The following is a 24,011-nucleotide window of genomic DNA, read 5'->3' on the forward strand; positions in this document are numbered from 1 at the left end:
ATTCCAAAGTAAGGTTTGATTCTTAGCCTGCATTTTAAAACAGAGTTTTAGCCCAGCGTGGCATTAGCCTAAACCTTTTCCTCTTGCTCCTACTTAACTCTTCCCTCAATCCCTGAATTACTTAATAGAACATCTAACTTTAATCTCTTCTGACTCAAAGACTATCTGTTGCATCACTCTCATCGAACCTGAATCATATTGGCACTTGGAGACAAATTTAATGCAGTACATTTTCAGTATTTATTTTCCTCCTATTTGCGTCTGTAAGAAAGGATGTTTTAACAGTTGACATTGTCTTACACAGCATTGGCCACCCACCCACAATTTTTTGCATGTGCAATATAGATTTGCCTCATGTGCCAATTGAAAGTAAAGGGTACCCCTTTCCCCTCAGCTCCACCTCTGGTGACAAGCTGGGGGGATTTTTTTCTATTTTGTACTTACAATTTTTGTACTTACATTTTTATAAAGCTAATATTGAAGCACTGTCTTGACCAAAAAAAAGATGACTTTAATATTCATTGCTTTATTTCATTCCTCTGCATATTTTTGGGTAGTTAGAACTAATCTTCATTACTATAGTTAATTGTTTCTGGTGGAATATTCTGCTTTCAATTTTAAATGTTCTTGCTCAGTAGATATTATTATATTCTTCTCATCATGGGAAACAATTCATCAAAAAGAAGCGTTGATGATGCACCAAATTGCTGCAAATTCCTCTCTGTGGAAAACTCTTGGATACTTTTTAAATATGGCTCATCGGGAAAGTCTGATTTGTTGTTAGAGGCCTATCTTAATAAGAAATGCATCCATACTCTGCATTTTAGCTGTCATTTTCTAAGCAAGTTGTACTCACCCACAATTCCCTTGAGATGTGTTTGGAGCATAATTGTTTTCATAGTTATTATGTGTGTGTTAAATGTATATTACCTACATTAAAATCGAATTTGTTTGTCTCAGTGGTACATTACTGAAGCGAATAATAACAGAGCAATAAGTAGGAAAGTAATTTTTTGTGCCCTTAAAAGAAAGAGTTGTTTGAATTTATAGGTGCATCCTTGTCCCTTTTATATTCCTGTTAGAATGTTGGAGCCATTTGTGACCTTTATAGCAGTGTGCAAATTACAATATTTCTCCTAATCCAGTATCCTGTCAAGCCTAGGATTGTTTGTAAAAAGTCACATTGCCATCTTTCTTTTCTTGAAACCTCTCTGCAGCCCTAGCCAAGATACAAATATAGGTAAAGGGGAATCGCTGTATTTCCTGACAAAGCAAAGGAAAAAAGGGAACAAAAACAGATATGCGTAATATGGTGCAGTATTTTCTGCTATTTTTTGTATAAATGCACCTTTAACTGTGCGTGATTAAACGTATATAAAAGTGCAAACGATGTGTGACAAAATTAAAACACTTCGATTGTGCGACTGTGTGTCTATTTTATATATATATATACACCACTGTTATTTTATATATTAGTGTGAATAATAATATAAGTGACTAGAAAAAATTTTTTACCAGTGAAAAAATAAAAATAAAATAAAAATATAAAAAATAAAATAAAAATAAAAAATAAAAATAAAACAAACACCAAAAAAATGTAAAAATATCCTTATCTCACAAACACCTCTTATAATTAATAATTAACAAATTAGTTCTAAAGACACCAAATGGTAGCAAGCATAGAGAGTTTTGGTTTAACTGCTTAATTAGTTTCTTTTAAATGAAATCTTCACCCAGTGCTGATCTGGTGGTATATTATACTCACAGACGTGAGTGAATCTGCGCTTTTGAGAGAACAAGCCGTGTCCTTCCAATAATCATCCGGCAACCTTCTAGCTGGGCAGAAAATAGAGCGGCATGTGCAGTATCGTTTAAAAAAAGCTGTTTAATAAAAAATATAAAATACACTCACAAACGTCTCGTTTTAAAATCGCATATAAAATCTGTGAAGTCCGCTTTTCAAATGAAACCGTAGCGTCCTTTACTTTGCTCTGCGCATCTCAGTCTTGCGCTGCAGCTCCAAACGATCTGTCTCCGCTCGACGCGTTTCGCCAATAGGCTTCTTCCAAGAGCGATTTCTTCTTCCCATAATGCTCTCCACTTTAAGCCCAGCTAGATTCAAAACTATCCAAACTTTATCCGCACAAATGAACATAACCCATCGTAAAGGCATATCTGCACCTATAGCTAACTATTCCACAGTATTTAAAACCTCTGTTGCAACATTTACATTAACACAGTTATTACAGCGCAGCAGCAACATTGTATTCGCTATCAGTAAAACATCCGTATATAAAAAGAAAAAGGAAACCTCTTGTACGTTGTTACAGTATCATATTCCTCGAGATCACATTCTTTCAATTAGTAACATATTATTTTTACTCTAGGAATGCTCTCAAATTGAAATCTATGTTTAAACCTCCTGGAGAGAGGGTCCCCAATTTATGAATCCACCAGCTTTCCTTTCTTAGTGTTTTATTTGTTAGATCTCCACCTCTCCAATCCTTTTCAATTTTCTCTATCCCCCACCATTTCAGGCCTGTTACCTTTTTATTGTGCTTTTCAAGGAAATGTTTTGATACTATATGTTTTACATTCCCTTTTTGTATGTTATTCACATGTTCTCTTATTCTTTCCTTAAGGTTTCTATTTGTTTTACCCACATACTGGAGGCCACACGGACACTCCAATATGTATATTACATTCGGGGTGTCACATTTTATTAAATTATTTATTTCAAAATTTTCTCCTGTTTTCTGGCTTTTAAAAGTTTTTGTTTTTATACTGTGTCTACATGCCTTACAAAGGCTACATGGAAAAAACCCTTTCAGTTGCTCTTTCTTTTTTTCTTTACCCTTTTTCCCATTATTCCCAGTATGTACTAATTTTTGTTTCAAATCTGGAGCTTTCTGGAAAATAATTCTTGGCTTTTTAGGTAGAAGGGGTTCTAAATCTTTATCCAAAGCTAACACATTCCAATGTTTTTCTATAATTCTTTTAACATTATTGGCTTGTGAATTATATTGTGTTACAAAGCACATGTTAAACCTCTCTTTCTCTACATTTTCTAGTATAGTTGTCTCTTCTTTTTTATACTTAAGCATCTGTTTTCTATCTTTATCCCTTATTGTCTCATATGCTTTTTGTATTTCCCTTTCTTGATACCCTCTATCTTTAAATCTTTTTTTGAGGATTTCGGATTGTATGTCATATTCTTCCAGAGTACTACAGTTCTTTCTAATCCTTCTAAATTGTCCTTGTGGAATATTTCTTATCCACTGTGGATTATGATTGCTTGAGGCCAGCACATAATTATTTGTATCTACTTCTTTAAAGTAGGTACGTGTGCATATTTTACCATTCTCTATATAAATTTGTAAATCAAGGAAATGTATTTCTTTCGAGCTAAAATTTAATGTGAATTCTAAATTGAACTCATTTAAATTTATCTGTTCTACAAATCTTTTTAGTTCTACTTCCCCTTTTTTCCAGATAATTATGATGTCATCTATATAGCGTTTCCAGATCCCTAGGTTCGCGTCCAGTGCCATTGTTCCCAGGGTATGCTTCTCCCAATATCCCATGAAGAGGTTGGCATAACTGGGCGCGAACCTAGTTCCCATGGCTGTCCCGCAGGTTTGGAGGAAGAATTTGTCGTTGAACCAAAAAAAATTATGATTTAAAATAAATTCTATAGCATCTATGACAAACTCCTTCCCTTCCTCACTTACATTTGAATCTTGCATTAAGAATTCTTTTATTGCTCTTAATCCTTGTTCATGCTTAATGCAGGTATATAGAGATTTTACATCCAAAGTGGCAAGAAGCCACTCCGGCTGCCACTCTTGTTCTTCAAGGATGTTCAATATTTGCGTAGAGTCTTTCAAGTATGAAGGTAAATTAATTACATATCCCTGGAGTTTAGTATCTATAAAGTGAGACAAATTATTGGTTAATGAATTGATACCTGAAATGATTGGTCTACCTGGGGGTGTTATTGGGTTTTTATGTATTTTAGGTAAAATATAAAAAAGGGGTGTTTTTGGATATTTATTAATTATATATTCTTTTTCTGTTTTATCAATTGCCTTTTCGTTTTCAGCTTTAGTAACTAGTTTTATTAATTTATTTTGAAAAAGTTCTATAGGATTTTTATCTAATTTTCGGTATGTATTTTCATCATCTAAAAGTTTTATACATTCTGCTTTATATTGTTCTGTGTTCATAATAACTGTCCCACCACCCTTATCCGCTGGCTTGATAGTTATTGATTCATTTTCGCTTAATTCTTTTAGGGCTAGACGTTCATTTTTCGTTAGATTTCTTTTTTTATTTTTTCCCAAATTTTCCAGGTCCTTTAGTATTAATTTTTCATACATTTCTATAGCTTTTCCTTTTTCTTGAGATGGTATAAATGTAGATTTCTTTTTTACTTTTTCTTCTGTGTTGCAACTATAGTTTGTTATTATGGCATTTTTGTTCATAAAATATTTTTTAAGGGTTATTTTTCTTATGAATTTTTGTGCATCTATAAATAGATTAAAACAATTTGGTTGATTCATTGGTGCAAAATTTAGGCCTTTTTTTAACACTTTTTCTTGAGTCTCAGTTAGATTATATGAACTTAAGTTAAAGATACCATTATTTATAGGGGTCTCTTCTTTTTGTATTTCTTTTACTTTAATCGTTCTCTCTCCTTCTCCCTCAGATCTATTCTTTTGTAATAGTTTTCTCCTCTTTCCTCTTGTCTTTTCTTTGGTGTCCAACTGTGATATGTTTCCTCCCTGTGATTCAATATTCTCTGCGTGCTCTTTTCCCCTCTTTCCCACTGTGGTTGATGATCCTTCCCTAAAAAATACTTCTGTCCCTTTTTATGTGTATTTGTAGCTTTGTAATTAGTGTAACCTTTATTCCTCATATCATTTCTTCCCTGTGCGTATCTTCTAGTGTAGTTTGGTTCCCTCCTATCTACGTATGAATTGTGATGCTTTTGTTCAATCTCCCCTTTCTTTTTGTGACTTTTTCCGAGGTTATCTTCTATTGTGAAATCTCTCTGGTTTCTATTATTTGTTCTTTTATAAGAAAAATTCCCTTTATTTCCCCTTCTATAATCATCTTTATCTCTTCCAAACTTTCTTTTTTTTGTTTCTATAATTTCATTTTCCACTTTATTGAGTCTTTCAGTGATCTGTGTCTCTTCCTCCTGGAATTCTCTCAGATCACTGAACGGTTCAATCTCTTTTTGTAATTCCAAGATTTCTTTGTTAATGGTATCTAGATCTTTTGTTTGTTTCTGTATGATTAATTTTATCAAGTTATTGCTACATTCTTCTAGTATTTTGTCCCAATTCGTTATAAATGTCTCGTCTTCTAAGCCGAATGTTGGTCTTTTTTGTATCCTTAAGCCTCTGGGTATTCTTCCACATTCCAGATACCTCTGTAATGTGGTTTTATCCCACCATTTCCTTAACTCCCTTTTCATCGCAATTTCCAGTTTATCAAGCATATCATACATTTCTATATCTACAAAGTGTTCTGAATCAATTTGTGGAACATCATCTTTTTCACCAAAAATATCATTAAAGTCATAGATTTTCTGTAATCTAAATGAAAACATTTCTGTTTTTACCACCCACGTAAGATCTCCAGGAGAATTAGCAAAAAGTCCACAACAAAAGTTTTTGAGTCTTTTGGGCAGTGAAGTTCCAAGTTACAGCGAGTCCTTATCAAGGGCTCTCCCAGGCCCGTAGGAAATTCAAATATAGGTAAAGGGGAATCGCTGTATTTCCTGACAAAGCAAAGGAAAAAAGGGAACAAAAACAGATATGCGTAATATGGTGCAGTATTTTCTGCTATTTTTTGTATAAATGCACCTTTAACTGTGCGTGATTAAACGTATATAAAAGTGCAAACGATGTGTGACAAAATTAAAACACTTCGATTGTGCGACTGTGTGTCTATTTTATATATATATATACACCACTGTTATTTTATATATTAGTGTGAATAATAATATAAGTGACTAGAAAAATTTTTTTACCAGTGAAAAAATAAAAATAAAATAAAAATATAAAAAAATAAAAATAAAAAATAAAAATAAAACAAACACCAAAAAAATGTAAAAATATCCTTATCTCACAAACACCTCTTATAATTAATAATTAACAAATTAGTTCTAAAGACACCAAATGGTAGAAAGCATAGAGAGTTTTGGTTTAATTGCTTAATTAGTTTCTTTTAAATGAAATCTTCACCCAGTGCTGATCTGGTGGTATATTATACTCACAGACGTGAGTGAATCTGCGCTTTTGAGAGAACAAGCCGTGTCCTTCCAATAATCATCCGGCAACCTTCTAGCTGGGCAGAAAATAGAGCGGCATGTGCAGTATCGTTTAAAAAAAGATGTTTAATAAAAAATATAAAATACACTCACAAACGTCTCGTTTTAAAATCGCATATAAAATCTGTGAAGTCCGCTTTTCAAATGAAACCGTAGCGTCCTTTACTTTGCTCTGCGCATCTCAGTCTTGCGCTGCAGCTCCAAACGATCTGTCTCCGCTCGACGCGTTTCGCCAATAGGCTTCTTCCAAGAGCGATTTCTTCTTCCCATAATGCTCTCCACTTTAAGCCCAGCTAGATTCAAAACTATCCAAACTTTATCCGCACAAATGAACGTAACCCATCGTAAAGGCATATCTGCACCTATAGCTAACTATTCCACAGTATTTAAAACCTCTGTTGCAACATTTACATTAACACAGTTATTACAGCGCAGCAGCAACATTGTATTCGCTATCAGTAAAACATCCGTATATAAAAAGAAAAAGGAAACCTCTTGTATCTAGCCAAGATACAACATGGCAACAGAAAACATCAAGGAAAAAGGAGTTGATGGTGGCATGGTGCTCCTACAGATGTACCCCTGGCTGGTGCAGTTTTCAATAAACAAGAGCACCAGACCCAGTGTCTCAGTTAAGTGATTATAATTGGGGATGCCTAAAATTCTTTCACCCCTAGAGATTGTGTTTTTCCTTCTCCATTTAATTTTCATATTTCTTTTTGGCCCTAAAATTGGCCAAAAGAAACAAGCTGCAGAGTAGCCTACAAATCAAAATTGATGATGTATAAATGAGCCTTTTGTGCCTCATATCCAATTTTTTTCCATTTTACAGTAACTTAAGAATGTTTCTCATTTCCTCTCTTTACAATTAAACTATTTTAATCAGTCTTTATAATTCAGTGTAAAGTTAACTGACTCAATCAGTGTTATTGTGAGGCAGTGTAAAAGGAGCTTTTTTGCTTTTAAATATTAATATATCCCATAATGTATTACAATACATTTCTTTAGCTTAAGGATACAATACATAGAATGAAGTGTGCAGTGATCATACAATATTAATATCTTTCTTTAGTATAATGATTTAGTAAAAAGCAAAAAGTTATACATCTCTTATGTAGGAAATCATAATTTATAGCTATATTTTATAAAAGACATAAATAAACTTAAAGCATCTTCAAGCTGGACAAGAATATAAAGCAGGCAATTTCAGTGAAATATCAAGAGGCAATCAAGTTAAATTGCTTTTGACATGACTAACCAAGTATAAGAAACCTAAAGACTTTCAGTTGCAACTCTGGCCTTTTCTGACTAGGTTTACGAATAAGAGATTTTTGTAAGTGTTGCAATTACTTTCAGGTCATTGGGCAGAACACAGCTCTCTCTCTATGGCCCTGTTGTCGTCACTGAGACCAAACACGTTGCATCTCGACTTGTTAGCCGTTTACAGGAATCCAGAACCATAAAACTGTAAAGCATTATACTTGATTATATCGATCAGTTGAAGCAAATAGCATACAGAGATCTTTCCAGACTGTTTTGAACATGGCTAAGTTTGAAAGCAATTTTCAGGGCACTATGCAATTGCGCAAAAAATTGATTGATCCCAACTAAAAATAAAATCCTGGGTAGTGTTCAAAAGCATGCACTGTAACAGTGACCCAGTTATTTTCTTGTTTAAAGCAATTATTATATAATACCTGCTTATAAAGGAGTACTTAGTTATTTTATTCTTGTACTGCCAGGGAATGCTGTGCAACATCTGTTACTAATAATGTATCAAGAAACCATTATTGGTGGACATTGACACAAATAAACAAATCATGCATTAAAAAACTAAAATATTTTATCTTGTACAAATATTGTTACACCAATTATCTTGTAAAACTATCAGGTGCTTACAGACCTGATGATTTCACAAAATAAATATGCATGGTAGAAAAAACAAGACAGAAACCAGATAAATGGCTAATGATTCAAAGTATACAGTATATATTTGTATATATGTGTGTGTGTATATATATATATATATATATATATATATATAAAGTCCAAAGAGGTGCACACCTTCCCTGTCAGTAACTGCCCAGGTGCTGGTAAACAAATAGTAATATATTGTAACAAAAAAACCGCACTCACAGGACTTAAAAAAAAAGCCGCAAAGGCTGTGATTTATTGATCCGACGTTTCGGCTACAACTCTAGCCGTCCTCAGGAAGAAACAAACCATACAGATGTGTGGTCAAATTTAAAGTGAAGATTTGGCGCCAAAATTAGCCTGTGACATCATCACCAAGCGCCCACCATTACCAAAAAGTCATGTGATAGACAAAGTCATGTGATTGACAAAGTGTCAAATGCAATTAGTGAACCCCATCAAGCCTGTATCAAAAGGGCCAATATATACAAGTGATAATAGTGGGTGATCCCTCTGATCGTGATAAGAGAAAAATGCATTTGCATTAATGCAAGTTAAAAACCGCGATTGCCTAGTGACAGGCCTCGCACTAGAAAAGACTTACCCCCCGCTCGCATTCACAGCTCCACCGCGCCCATCAATACCGTTCTATCCCTCCGTGCAGTTACCTCCGCTGCCATGGAAAGAAAGGGACAAAAGCACCTGTTCGCTCAGTGAGCGCACCCCAGCACCAGACACACTGCGATGCCCCAATCTGCCGCACGCTGCCAGAGCTCCTCTGTGGCTCCTCCCCTCCGTCTGCCGATTGGAGGAAGCCACCACACCCCACCTAGGCTCCAATAGCGTCAAGAGGCACGGCCTCATTACGTCCATCACTGCCATCCGTTGAGGTGTCAGCCCCTAACAAAATGCCAGGGGTTGCACCTGTCAGAAGTGGCCGGGTTCAACTCTCACGGGCCCATTAGCCCAAATATCGCTTAGGAACCAGATTAGGTGTTCAGTGGGTGCGGGCTCGGTCGTTTCAAATGCGTCTCTCTTAACCTTATTAGTCGAGTGTCTGTGCCAGGGTTGCCAATCTATCCTTCATGGGGTAATCCCTTAGACACGCGGGTATTCTGCTCAGGGTGATCGGGGGCGGAGCTGTTCCTGACGCTCAGGGGGTATCCTCCATCGATCTGGAAGAAAAAAACATGCTTGTCTGGGTCACAAAATCGTCATATCGCTGCTATTATATCATCAAAAGTGACCGAGACTCCATAAGCAAAACCAGCAGGCCACAATACCCTCCCTTAACTACAGTAAATCTAGGGTAGTCACCAGTGTCCTCCAGCCCTCCCTTCGGTCACTTTTGATGATATAATAGCAGCGATATGACGATTTTGTGACCCAGACAAGCATGTTTTTTTCTTCCAGATCGATGGAGGATACCCCCTGATCGGCAGGAACAGCTCCGCCCCCGATCACCCTGAGCAGAATACCCGCGTGTCTAAGGGATTACCCCATGAAGGATAGATTGGCAACCCTGGCACAGACACTCTGGACTAATAAGGTTAAGAGAGACGCGTTTGAAACGACCGAGCCCGCACCCACTGAACACCTAATCTGGTTCCTACAGTATTTGGGCTAATGGGCCCGTGAGAGTTGAACCCGGCCACTTCTGACAGGTGCAACCCCTGGCATTTTGTTAGGGGCTGACACCTCAACGGATGGCAGTGATGGACGTAATGAGGCCGTGCCTCTTGACGCGATTGGAGCCTAGGTGGGGGTGTGGTGGCTTCCTCCAATCGGCAGACGGAGGGGAGGAGCCACAGAGGAGCTCTGGCAGCGTGCAGCAGATTGGGGCATCGCAGTGTGTCTGGTGCTGGGGTGCGCTCACTGAGCGAACAGGTGCGGTTGTCCCTTTCTTTCCATGGCAGCGGAGGTAACTGCACGGAGGGATAGAACGGTATTGATGGGCGCGGTGGAGCTGTGAATGCGAGCGGGGGGTAAGTCTTTTCTAGTGCGAGGCCTGTCACTAGGCAATCGCGGTTTTTAACTTTAATGCATTTTTCTCTTATCACGATCAGAGGGATCACCCACTATTATCACTTGTATATATTGGCCCTTTTGATACAGGCTTGATGGGGTTCACTAATTGCATTTGACACTTTGTCAATCACATGACTTTGTCTATCACATGACTTTTTGGTAATGGTGGGCGCTTGGTGATGATGTCACAGGCTAATTTTGGCGCCAACTCTTCACTTTAAATTTGACCACACATCTGTATGGTTTGTTTCTTCCTGAGGACGGCTAGAGTTGTAGCCGAAACGTCGGATCAATAAATCACAGCCTTTGCGGCTTTTTTTTTAAGTCCTGTGAGTGCGTTTTTTTTGTTACAATATATATATATATATATATTTATATATATATATATATATATATATATATATATATATATATATATATATATATATATATATCACTATTTAATGATTTAATGGAAAGCCTTTTTTAACTAAGGGTACCAAAAAGTGCCACCCCCAAGTGATAGTATTTACTTATCTGATACCCCAGGCCAGTGCTGCACCAACCCAGGCATCTTCCAGGGAGCACGACAGCTCAAGAAGCACAAGAACAACAGAAAGAAGCAGGAAGAGGATCGTTCTGTGGTGCTTGCTGGAAGGACGCTGGCCTGGTGCAGTTTTCTGCTGATACTTGCACTGATTCAGGGTGTAGAAATGTAGAAGTGTAAAAGGTCTGTGGTTCTTTCAATTAGATTTCTAAATTACCTTGATAGAGTGCTGTTTTATTTAAAGTCATAAAAGGATGAAAATCGCCTGCGTCGTAACAATATACGGCTGGTGGGAGTGCCAGAGGGAGAGGAGGGTACCCGCAATGGAAGCTTTTGAGGAACAGTTTCTGCTAACACAGCTCAGAGAGAAGGCTTCCTCCATGTTCCTAATTGAACGTGCGCATCGGGTTACAGCGCGGCCATTACCACCTGGCGCAGGGCCCAGACCGGTGATTGCACGCTTGTTGAACCATCGTGATCAAGACACAGCACTCAGAGAGGCACGCACCAAAGAGCTTTGTATACAAAATACTACTGTCTCCCTGTATCCGGATTTTTCGATGGAGGTGAGGAAACAACGATTACAATTTATGGAAGTGAAGAAGAGGCTGCGAAGCTAAATATTCAATTTGCTATGCTTTTTCCTGCCAAACTTCGTGTGGTCCATGCTGGAAAATCCTTTTTTTTCTCCTCCCCACACCAAGAAGTGGATTGGTTGGAGTCAACCCCATCTACTCATCCACGGAGTGGTGCAGATCCTATCCAGCTGGGGCAGGCCTGACCCTGGATGGTATTTGGACAGTAAATGCAGGCTACCTCTCTTATACCTGTTTTGGCCTTACCTGTGGTCTAGTTGAATATAACGACCTTTGCATCGTTTTGGCACTTGTATCCAGGAGTGACTTCGTCTTGGTACGTGGATAAGGTATTGGTGACCAGCAAGGTTAGCTGCCCACATTTGAGCCCTTTTTGGCTCCCCCGCTGCGTTCTACTTTCAGGACTTTTTTTTTTTTGATGGTTCAGGATCCATGTAAGCTGAACCCAGGTTGGGGATGTGGGTTGAAAGCAGGGTGGGGGGGTAATGTTTTTTAGGTTGGTGAGAGATTACTTATTATGCATGCAAACACTGGTGCTCATGCTGTGGAAGACCGGCATATTCTGTTTGAGGGTCCTAGTTGATATTCTGCATAGTCTTTACTGGTTTCTACAATGGCTAGTGGGGGATAGAGATTGATAAATTGGAACGGAGGGGACTGCGGGACAAACTTAAACGGTCCTTAGTTTTCAATTTCTTAAAAAAACATCCCCATGATATTATTAGGTGCTTAATAAGCTTAATAAGCGCACAGCCACTGATTCCAGTGAATGGGATGCGATGAAGGCATATGTGAGAGGGATAGTTAAGTCCAGAGTTAATAGCTGGAAAAAAAAAGGGAGGAGAAGGGAATACGCCTGGAAAGGGATGCCTCTGAGGCCCAATATATTTTACAGCCCAATCCAGAAAATAAAGCAAATTGGCTTCTTAAATCGCAGGACCAACAAAACTATTTGGTGCAGCAGGCCCACAAAAGTATATTATACTCCAAGCATAAAATTACCCAATTTGGGGACAGAACTGGTCACCTCCTTGCGTTGATGTGTAGGGAAATAGCCCCATCTACCACGATAATGAATATCCAATCTGCAGCAGGTGTAGTGATTTCAGACATGTTTGGGATAAACAAGACATTTCAGGAATACTTCTCTGAGGCCTATAGGACAAGAGTCACTTACACTCAGTGGGACTTGCAGGAATATTTGAGACAGGTGCCTTTTCCCACACTATGTGTAGAAGACAGAACCTCTTTGGAGGGAGACATTACTGTGCAGGAAATTGAGGACGCAATCGGTTCATTCCATTATGGTAAGGCCCCGGGGACAGACGGAATCCCTATGGAATTCTATAAACAATATAAGGACATGTTAGTGCCCCGCTTAAAACACTGCTTTGATCAGGCACTATCTGCTGGGACTCTTCCTCTCTCCAAGACAGAGACACTCATAGTATTGATTCCCAAGAAAGGGAAGGACCCCACACATTGCGAGTCATATAGACCTATCTCGCTTCTTAATGGTGATATAAAAATTTTAGCAAAAATTCTGGCGGCCCGATTAAATACGGTTATTCTTAAGTTGGTACATAGAGACCAAACGGGGTTCATGCCGGGGAGGGCTACTGTTACAAATGTTAGAAGACTTTTTGCAAATCTGCAGTTACCTCACTTAAATCAGGGCAGGAGGGTTATCCTTTCTCTTGACGCCGCTAAAGCGTTCAATACTGTTGAATGGGGTTACTTGTGGGAAACACTAACGGGGTTTGGCTTTGGGGAAAAGTTTATTGGTTGGGTGTAGTTGTTATATTCTCGCCCTGTTGCAAAAGTCTGTACGAACAATTCGATCTCTGAATCTATTGCGCTGGAAAGGGGTACCAGACAGGGCTGCCCTTTATCCCCAGTCCTGTTTGCACTGGCCATTGAAGTGCTAGCCATTATGGTAAGGGCGGATGATAATATTGTGCGCTATAAATACGGGGATATAGAGGAAAAGATAGCATTATATGCGGACGATATGTTGCTGTTTCTGACTGATCCGGCGGAATCACTAGATAGACTCCTCCATGTGGTCAAAACGTTCGGAAATTTTCGGGTTTGCTTATAAACTGGGGTAAATCTTATATATTTCCTTTGGATCACAAAGTCCCTTGTTATCAGTTACCTGGCCAGCCCTTGCAATGGGTCACCCGACTTCAGTACTTAGGAATATCCTTTACCAAAAACCACCGTAATTACTTGCAAGATAACTTGAACCCTATACTTACTAAAATCTCTAGTCAAATGAAGGCATGGAGTTCCCTCCCCTTAACGCCACCGGGAAAAGTGGCTATTCGCAAAATGATCTTTTTGCCGCAGCTTCTGTATGTATTTGTAAATTCCCCAGTCTACATACCAAAACAGGTATTTACACGACTAGATTCTGAGACTAAAACATTTGTGTGAGCAGGCAAGCGCAGCAGACTGGCGTACTCGGTTTTACAACTTCCGAGCCTTGCAGGGTGGGATGGCCCTTCCAGATTGGAGATCTTACTACTTAGCGTCACAACTGCAGCATCTCCTGCCGTGGTCTAAATTGGATGTAATTGATTCTTCCTATGTGGTGGTTCTTAGGGAGTGTTGGGGTAGCAAGGCAGTACCGCCGCTAATTTTCTTAGAACATATAAAGAACTTTCACTGCCCCCTTCCATTGCTGAGAACGCTTTTTAAGGTATGGGAGGTGGCACTGAAGCTTATTCATTACCAAGCAATTTCCCCAAATACTCCACTCTGGGATAATGAGGGGACCCCCCATTTCCGGCATGCAGACTTGCAGTTATTTTGGCAAACACAGGGGGTACAGGTCATTGAGGATCTATATGTGGACGGTGTTTTTAAAACCCCCCGAGCAGTTTGAGACTGATTTTGATGTGGTGGTTACAGTCTGGTTACAATATTACCAACTTAAACTGGCTGCTAGGGCTCAATGGTCACTATCCCCAGTTGTTATATCTAAATCACCACTGGAAAATATGTTGGAATACCTCACTAGCTTCTGCAGAAATCATCCCCTATCATGTCTCTACTCTGTGTTAATGAAAAACAAGAAGTGTATAGCGGGTAATTTTAGAGGAAGGTGGGAATCAGCTATGAGTGACCAGGAGGATGAGGAATGGGAGGAGGCTTTGGAGGCTTCCAGACTGGTGTCCTTTAATGTAAGAAGTAGATTCTCACAAACTCTTATTCTACATCATGCATACATCACACCTGTACGTATGCACAGGGCAAATATAAGACCAGATGACTGTTGTCCCAAATGTCATTTGCCAGGGGCCAATTTTCTTCACCTGATGTGGAGCTGCACTGAGGTGGCTTTGTTCTGGGCGAAAGTCTGTGAGGAACTTACCCATATAACTGAAATACATATACCTGTGAACCCAAAAGTGTGCCTGCTAGGTGTCGTTACATATCTCTCTAAGTCCCCCTATGTGTTAGTATCCCTGAGAGAATCGCTCTTCCTCGCACGCAAATGCATAGCATACCACATAAGTTGTTATGTACAGATGTGGAAAAACCTTTTGCAGGAACATATTACGCTGGCACGGTTAGTATACATCCAAAGAGACACACCAAATAAGTTTGACTTGGTCTGGACGGGATGGGTGGAAGCTTTGCGGCCAGGGGCTGATCCTACCTGAGAAATTGTACCTGTAAGATTTGTCATTGTATAAATGTTATGTTGTATGAGGTGTAATGCACTGTTGTGTACCTGGTCATGTGTACGGATATGCATATGTACAACATTGAATGTCAATTACTGTGACTTGTTTATTCACCAACCTTTTTTTTTCTTTGTATTTTGTTTTGAAAAAGCAATAAAAAAGATTATAAAAAAAGTCATAAAAGGATAAAAACTAGGCCTTGATTTTATGTTGTTTTATGACTCTTAAAAACTGCACAGTTCTAGCATGGACTTCAAGGATATTTAGAATTCTCTGCTCTACTGGGTACATCAGTAACATCCTTGTTCATTATCTTATCTTGTAGACACAAGTAATCTAAAAAGTTTGCATTTCATGCTAAAGTATTTGCCATTCTATCCATCTTTCTTACAACCTGGAATTTAAATTGCCTCCTGATATTCAGTGATCCTCGAAAAAACAGAGCACACTGATTGTAACAACATCATGGGGGAATCCTTTTTTTTTGTAACATTATTTTTAAGACAGCAAATAAACATTTTTGAGAGAATAAATGTTATATTAGATTTAAAAACCAGAAAGAATTATTAATTTATTAAAATATTATTTAATTTAGTTATATAAATTGTATTCATAATATATGTAAAAAAATATTTTTTTTAATTCTGTACTATTTAATGGAGAGTATAATGTAATTACATTACTGATTTTACTGCAAGTATTTGTATATCTTGTGCATTGTGCATTTAATGAGGTTGATCCTCAAGTGACCCTAATGTACTGTAAACACAAAAAAAGCTTTAGGGGCCGATTTTTTTAAAAAAAAAAATTGCTGTTTTTAGTTATTCATAACAATGGCAATAACAATGGTTATAGTCAGTGAAAAAAATTCAATCCATTCAGATTTAGCCCTTTTGCAACCTAAAATGCACTGACAAATAAACTGAAACCAACAAAAACAGTCTCCAGGTAACTGTGCATTTAATTGTTTAGAATGCATGCCAGTTCTATGAGCTTGTCACTGACAATACAAAATTGTGATTGTTATAAAGTAATTTTCTGCCTATGGCTGGGTTTTGGAGTCCAGTTCTAATCCTCCACATAAACACCCATAAGCAGACTGACCCACAGTATCATACTTCTAAATTTAACATTTACTTGCATAGTAAACTCACATGACTGTCAGGTACCACAGATTTCAGATGACAAAGTCATAAATACAGTAATCTCCAAAACTGTATCCCTTCTCTATTTTCTAGTTTGTCATATTGCTGAAATTATATATCTCTACATACCCATGCCATCTTTGTAAAATCTATGAATTATTTAACTATATAAGAAACATTAAAGGAACACCAATAAATGTTTGTTTCAGAAACATAACTATTGTGAATAAACAATAATCAGCTGTGTATCAATGGAGGCATTTTATATAGGGCTAAATGGCACAGATTGCATGGAAGATTACAGATATTTTTGGTAGAAGGTCACTTTGTTCTAGAGAGTGTATCTGCTATTATATTTTAATTACTTTAAAATGCTTTATGTTTTTGGTGTTACTGGTCCTTTAAAATTAGATTGTTCCCTACCAGAGCACTGATTCTAAAACCTTTCCATGTATTTGTTTAAAAATAAAGCAGTCAGAAAATCCCCACATTCTTTCTATTAGAGAATGAACAATGCAATGGAAAATGTATTTTTTAAAAGACCTTTTCCTCTATATGTTGTCTTAAAGGAAAAGTAACACCAAAAAATAAAAGTTTTTTTTTAAAGAAAATCATTTGTAAAGTACTGCTGCCCTGCACTAGTAAACATTTTGTGTCTGCTTCAGACTACTATACAGTTTATATAACTAAGCTTCTGTGTAGCCATGGAGGCAGCCATTCAAAACTGAAAAAGAGGTTAACGTAGCAAACAACAGATATACAGTTGGTACTACAGTATACTTTTCTCAAACACACTCCCTCTGTGTCTTTTGGGATTCATTTGCTTGTGCTCATCTTGATACAAAGCAAAAAAATCGCTTCCAGGAATGTCTTTCGTGTAGTTACTACAATGTGATTGGCCATTTGTGTCAGACGAACACATTCCCTGGTCAAATGTAGGTTTCATTGATAGTATCCTTATAGAATGCTTCATACTAAAGTGCTTCTTGGGAAATAGTGCATTGAGTAGCGATAAGGTGCAACAGTAACTGTGTTTGCATGGAAATGTTTCTTTCCCATTTTATTTATTAATCTGTTTGGAGAATCTTTTGCATACGGTTCGCTGCACTAAGAGCAATAAGGGGTATACAATCGCACCACTTATTTACACTCCACCCCACACTCAAAATGCCTCCAGAGCTCACCCCTTATGAATACAGGGCTGCTGAGCCAGCCAGTGATGTATTTAGGGGGCAATTACAGGTCTTTATTCTTTATTCTGGAGCTACACTTGGTTCTGCTCTCACAGTTTTCGTACCCTGCCCTGCACTAAATGTTTTGAATGTTTTAATTTTGTGGAAAAGTGTTTTTTTCACCTATGTAAATGATAGGGTTTCAGCAGAATTCTAATATCAGGCTACTTTTGTAGTGGCACTCAGACTCTAGGGGAAGGTAATATTTGTTCTAGTGAAAAAAGAATTTGCAATTCATTCGCTATGCAAATAAATGTAAAATTGTTTGCCTCTGCAAACACTTTGCTCCTCCAGGGTAAGGGGCCTATTTACTAAGGTTCGAATGGTGAATTAAAATTTTCGTGGGTTTTTGGTCAAAACTCACAATTTCGATTTTAAAAGCACCAACTCAAATTTGAATTTGAATGTGAGATATATTACACCTCTAATTCGACTATTCTCCACCTAAAACCTGCCGAGTTCATGTAGAAGTCAATGGCAAAGGTCCCTTGAACTATTTGAAAATGTTAATAGAAGTGATGAGCCGCATTTTTGCCAAGTTTCGCTTCGAATATGACGCCCTATAGACTCCAATGGAAGAAAAATGTTGTATGTCAAAAGTGCTTTTCGGGTCGGTTGAATAATAACATACCATTTGAATTGTGAATAAAATTGGATTTCACATTACTCTAAAATTCAACATTTGATAACCATTTTTGCGACATAATATTTAATGAAACTACAGAGCAGGCAATGCACAATTAAGATTCATAATGCAGCAAAAGAATAATGAAGAATATTACATTGCGACAGGTGACTTTTTATTGGCAAAGTTTTTATTTTTGCGAATTTTATTTCATTTCCCCCTAACTGTGGTAGAATAAATATCTTCACATAGGCTATATTATAGGGGGGCTGTTTAATAAAAGGCATATGGCTGTATTATGAAGGGACTCACTGTCAAAATATACTGTTCTCTTCTGTCTCAGATGTAACTGAAAGGTATCATTCTTATACAGAATGATGTGTTATTAATTAAAATTAGTCTGTAACCTCCCAATTGGTTTTACCCATTGTGAAACAACACAATTTTTATATTTTAGACACTGCAACTTCCCTAGATGCATTAAAACATAGGCTACACACAGTCAGTTCTGTATACCAGACAACCAAATTAACAGAGGATCATGCCCCCACACCTTTGTTCAAAGCAGAGATTCATCTTGCCATTACAAATGTTGTCATGAAACCAAGCCTTGAAGATATCCAGGTAAGTATTATCTTAATAGCCAGTTTCTGTTGCTACTCTTCAAATTTTATAGATGTTCATGCTTATTTAAATTTGGCATTGCTGCTTTAACGGAACATTTGCGTTTTAGTTTGGAAGTGTCATAAAAATAAAGTTGTGGCTTTAGTTCCGCATTGGAAAAAGGGAATCCAAACAGAAATCTGTTTTTTGCTGACACTTTTATATTTTGTTTGAGAATTTAGAATTTCCTTGAAGGCCATTCATCTTCAAATAAACTGACTTGGTATAACTGACAGTATTGAACTGAAATATAATGAGAATTATAATGACCAGAAACACAATCCTTTTGAGAATAAAAGCATAATTTACAAGAAAAAGATTTGCTGCCAGGGTCAAATAAGCTGCCTTGATTAACAGTGCTAATGAAATAGTTAATCATGGATATTACCTTCTTTAAATTGCCATTTGCTTTACATTTTGATGTGCATTGTTGGTGAAGGAGGTTTTTTTTTCTAATACTGGCAGCACAGACAGTTCCCCCTCACAAAGATGTTCAATTGTAGTACACAAATGATCTTGTAGTTCTCAATTATGTCCTGATGTTTTCTATGACTCTGGGTCTTCTGAGTAAGCATTAGCCTCAAGTTTGTATTTCTTTAATGCTCATTTAAAACAGAAATAAATCTGAAAATTATGTCTTTAAATTCATAATATTGATTTGTTTTTTTTTCAGAGTGCTGTAAACAAAGCTACAAATATTATACTCTCAGCAGCCAAGGATATTCCTCTGTGGAAATGTGCATACCTTCACAATAAGCAGCAGGTAATGTAACACCTAATTACTGGGGACATGTTATAGGAAATATAGTAGATATGATTCAGATTCCAAAATTCATTACTTTATAGCTGTAGATTGCAGTTTAAAACTACTGCCTGAAGCTGTTTTGATTCTCCTTGTATCCTTGTATATGTTATAGGAAACTTATAGAGGGCATTTACCCTGGCTCGACAGTTCTACCCTAAAAGGGTGGAGCCATGAAAAATGTTGAAAAATATTTTAACATTTTTAATATATACACCAGCTTAGGAATTTGCAACCTGGTGTTATTAAACTGCAGCTTCCAATTCTCCTCAAGAGCTAGAGGCTGGCAGGTTGGGCAGCCTTTTCATTTTATTCTGCCTCATCTTGGTTCCTTGCCTGCCTTCATCTTTGGGGCAATTCTCCTCTAATGGTGGATCTTATAACAATCATGCATTAAAGGAGTAGTAGTTGTGTAGCTTGCTCCTTTTTACAACAGATGTAGCATGACCGTTTGTGCTGCCATGAAGTAAGACTGATAAGAGAGCATCTGGGGAAGCAGAGAAGGATTGTGGAAGGGAGGTAATGGACAAGTAAGAATATTTAAACAATATTTAAGCAATATCAAGCATCACCCTATATTTTTTGGAAATAATGTAAAATAGGTTTAAAAGGGTAATTCACATTTAATTTAAATAGTGTGCACCTCAGACCACATTTATACATTTATTGTACTTTGGTATATTTAAGGGAATTGCTTTTGGTTAAACCTTCATACCACTCACAGTGAATAAGATCACTCATTTTTATGATCATCAATTCATGTGAGAGGACTTTTGAACAAGTAGACGAACAAGATAAGATATTTTTCGCGAATTTCACTAATTTTTGGTGAAGCGAAACGGGAAAACTTTGCCGATCATTACAAACAATTGATTTTGCTATCTTTGCTATCTTTGCTATCTAACATAAACACTGGGAAAACAAGGCTTATTCTAACGCTTATTCTAAATTTATGAATGGAATGGAACTACAAGGCAAAAGGATTTTACAAATCTAAATTATATAGGACAAATTTTAGACTCTGTGTTTAAATGTATTTCTTATGTGTTTATTGAACATATAACATTATGGGGCCACTTTAAGGCTGCCTTTTGGCACAAGTTATCTGCTGAAGGTTTTCTTACTTTTAAAAGCACTTTTGGGGAAAAATTACTAAGATGTCCTAGGTCAGTGCTTTCTAACTTCTGGGGTACAGAGGGACAGAATTTTTCTTGCCTACGTGACGGAGAGACCACTCCTCTTTTAAACCACACCCATGTTATCTTAAGAACTTTCAAGACCACATTAATGGTGGTAACACACCAAAAAAACTAAATGGTTGTGAAAAATGTAAGTCATACACCTAAAATATACTACACACAGGCACATAGGGAACATATGGCAGGCAGAGTATGGCACACACAGGGAGCATAGAGCAAGCAGAGTATGGCTCACACAAGACGCATAGGGCATGCAGAGTATGGCACACACAGGGAGCATAGGGAAAGCAGAATAAAGCAGGAGACAGGGAAACCTATCAGGACTATAGAATGGACAGGTCATACTGTGCTACATACAGTGACACAGTTCTGCCCCTCTAGCAGTTTTTCTGAAGTGTGAACAGGTGAAAAAAATTGGCACTTTTAGTCTGGTTCTGAGGTGTGAAAAGTACAAGGCTTTAGGAATGTGAACACTAGAGCTGTTACAGGTGTAAACAATGCAGGGGGGATTACAGGTGTGAAAAATGCAGGATTTTACAACCTGTTTAAACAATGCCGGGCCAGTTAATCTCTTTAAAATTTACACAAGGTAAGGAATTACAGAAGGCAGACTTTCATGTGATGCCACACAAGGTGGGGGGGGGGGTGCGGGCCACCAGCTGGACAGCCCTGGCATAGCCACAAAACCCAGAGTGATTAGTAAACTCACACAGGGTTTCCTTAAAAGTTGCCTGCATTGTCCCCTATATTCTTACTTTACTTTAGCTGAAACAAAATGCAGCAAGAGATCTGGGAGATGAACTTACCAAAATATCTAGGCACCAAGATGTTACGAAAATGTCACGTTCCAGCTCAGCACAATAATGTTGTCCCTTAAAGCAGAGGCTCAGTACTTTTATCAAATTTTCTGGAATATGGAATCAGGTAACAACCAACATAGGGGCAAATTCACTATGCGCCGTCAATTCGCTAGCGTTGGGCATTTTCGTTACTTTGCAAATTCACTAATGAACACTGGCGTAACTTCGCTAGCGTTACTTGGCACCCTTACGCCTGGCGAATTTGCGCAACGGACGTAACTACGCAAATTCACTAACACATGCATTGTACTGAACGCTACCTTTTACGCTAGACTTCCTGCGCCACCTCAGACCAGGCGAAGCGCAATAGAGTAGATAGGGATTGCTTCAAAAAAAGTTGAAATTTTTTCTAAGTCCCAAAAAACGCTGGCGTTTTTTCTATATTATGGGTGATAGGCTGAAAAAGATCGAAAAATTTTTTGGGGCTCCCCTCCTTCCCCCCTACATTTCCTAACTCATGGCAACTTAACTATACAGTGGGCACATGTGTAGGGAAAAATAAACATTTTATTTGATGTTTTGAAGGTTTCCCAGGCATTTGTAGTGCTGCTACATATTCCTCCATTGAAATTTGAATTTGGCGCCGTATGCAAATTAACCATCGCTAGCGTAACTTCGCATAGCGAATCAACGCTAGTGCAACTTCGCAACCTTACGCTACCCCTGAGCGCAACTTCGGATTTTAGTGAATTTGCGGAACGCTGGCGAAACTACGCCTGGTGAAGTGTGGCAAAGTGCGGCGAAGTTACGTCTGGCGCAACTACGAATCTTAGTGAATTTGCCCCATAGGCTCTATATTATGGAGACATGGGAAACAGGTGTTATGGCATTTTCTGTTTGTCCTTGAGGAATGAATGGCAATTATTAACTATTTTGGGCAGATGTAGTATATCTGTCTTTCTGGGCTTTTGATTTCAGGCATGTTCATTTTCTTATGATGCTGCAAGCAGGATTCCCGGTACATCAAATTGTTTGCCAAGTTATTAGCACATTCCTGTCAGGAATTATTTAAACAAATGGACACAAATATTAAATTATTTCTTGTTTTAATTAATGTGTCAAATTGTCTTGGATTGATTTTTGCAGTTTAACTCCATTCTGTGTTAGAGCTCATCTACATTAGATAAAAAAACTCGTATTCAAGTTTTTTTCAGAGAAAAAAACTTGAATCGAGTTTTTTAAAATCGGATTCGAATTTTGAGTTTTCGGGTCAATTCTATTCATCCGAATTTTGTGAATTAAATTTTGTTAATACATTTCAATTGGTCGAATTTAGAGTTCATGGAAGTTTATGGGAGTTTTAAAAAACTCATGAATTTGAAATTCAACCTTTGATAAATGTGCCTCTAAGTGACAAATTATATAACAGATTTTACAGATCTTTTGCTTAATATGTATTAATTGAAAGGCTTATGTTTGCATTTATAAGTTCCCAGACAGTAGTACAGTATTATGTTGTATTATTATTATTCAGTAAGTAATTAGCAAATATATAAATGTGATGCTGAATGGTTTTAAAAGTGTGCAGTAGTATACCCTATTTTAAATATATATATAGCATTGATACTGAAGCCCTTCAAAACCCAGTCTTTACATGGGGGAAAAAATTACATGTCACAACTGCTAATAAAGTAAGTCCCATGAATGCTTTGTGTTCTGTATGCTGATTATTTTTGCATTGTTTGGGCTTAGTGCACTGCCCTTATTATATACAGATTATATACAGTATACACATATCTGCACTGTGGGAACATGGAAATAATCAAGTATGATGGGTAGCACCATATTTTTATTCACAAATATAACTACTTTATGTTACTTCATGAAACAATCTGTTAATTTGCTGTAATATTTTATTTACAGCAATTGAAAACTCAAATCAGTGAGCTCACTACATTGTATGATCTGTTGATTTTTGACACTGACAACTTAAGTTAGTTAAAAAGGCTTTAGTACAGTGTTCAAAGAAAAGAATCCAAATTGACAAATGGGTTTACCCTGAAACGTTGCACTGCACTCCGCAATAAACACTTGAAGTGTTCCAGCAGTCCAGCCTTCTTCTGAAGGACGAGTTAGTCTTTCAAGATGGCTATGCAGAGAGAGTGGACGGATCAGCCTATGCCTGGAAAACTTAAACACACAGGTAATTAACTAAAGGGATCATATTTGCTGTGTAAACCTTGTTTTCTTTATTTTATGGATGCAATCCGCATAGTTACATTGTTTATTTATAACAAGCACACATTTAATAATGCTTTTTCTTAATGTTTTAATAGACTGTTCATACCCAGAACTTGCTCATTAAAAGGGAACTCCACAAAAACATAACTTTTTTTTTGAAAAGTAAACATAATTTCAAGCAACTTTGCAATATACTGTCATTTAA

The 24,011-nt window shown here is 37.4% G+C and overlaps 1 pseudogene; it reads left to right on the forward strand.

Annotated features, from left to right (window-relative positions):
• The first annotated feature begins 12,476 nt into the window (after positions 1 to 12,476).
• The window catches only part of LOC108719707, a 218,233-nt pseudogene continuing 206,698 nt past the window's right edge, over positions 12,477 to 24,011 (forward strand).

Source organism: Xenopus laevis, chromosome 6S (assembly GCF_017654675.1).
Source record: "Xenopus laevis strain J_2021 chromosome 6S, Xenopus_laevis_v10.1, whole genome shotgun sequence".
NCBI classification, from domain to species: domain Eukaryota; kingdom Metazoa; phylum Chordata; class Amphibia; order Anura; family Pipidae; genus Xenopus; species Xenopus laevis.